Below are 518 nucleotides of genomic sequence, written 5' to 3'. Positions count from 1 at the left end.
GAATAGAGAATACAGGAAGCAAATGTATTCTTTAATAAAAATACAAATAAAAAAATTACCAAAAGGTCATCAAGATTTTATTGTTTTCAACACATCTAGCAATAAGTGAAGAATGATAAATGAAGCTTGTTATAATGATGAGCAGTTAACTGTGACTGTTGATAAATGAATGTTTATATTAAAATCGTGCAACATGCATTATTATTTAATATTAATTTTTTATTTGGGCTGAACCAATATAACTAAACAGCAATGTAACCTGTCGGTACCGATAGTCTAGTGGTTAGCGCACTGATATATAGTGCAACTGTGTCGCTGGCGACCCGTGTTCAATTCCTGGCTTAAGGTCCTTTGCCGATCACATTCCCCACCAATCGTTACACTGTCCTGTGTAATAAACACAAAAAAGGCCAAAAAAAAAAAAAAGGTTGCACTTGCAAATTAGTTAGTTTTAGTTTACAGTTACATGGTTGCTACTTTAAATGAAAACAGCGAAAATATGGTTATTTCTTCTACAG

General features: G+C 32.6%; 1 protein-coding gene across 1 annotated transcript in view; it reads left to right on the top strand.

Moving 5' to 3' along the window:
* The window catches only part of LOC107571839 (myosin heavy chain, fast skeletal muscle-like), a gene marked incomplete at its 3' end in the record, with an annotated part of 4,692 nt that overhangs the window by 2,150 nt on the left and 2,024 nt on the right, over positions 1–518 (top strand). The gene's annotated exons all lie outside the window — the stretch shown is intronic.

This window comes from Sinocyclocheilus grahami, unplaced genomic scaffold, assembly GCF_001515645.1.
Source record: "Sinocyclocheilus grahami isolate Dianchi unplaced genomic scaffold, SAMN03320097.WGS_v1.1 scaffold1659.1, whole genome shotgun sequence".
Taxonomy (NCBI): Eukaryota; Metazoa; Chordata; class Actinopteri; order Cypriniformes; family Cyprinidae; genus Sinocyclocheilus; species Sinocyclocheilus grahami.
Note: the sequence above shows the minus strand (reverse complement) of the source record. Positions and strands in the feature narration are given on the sequence as shown.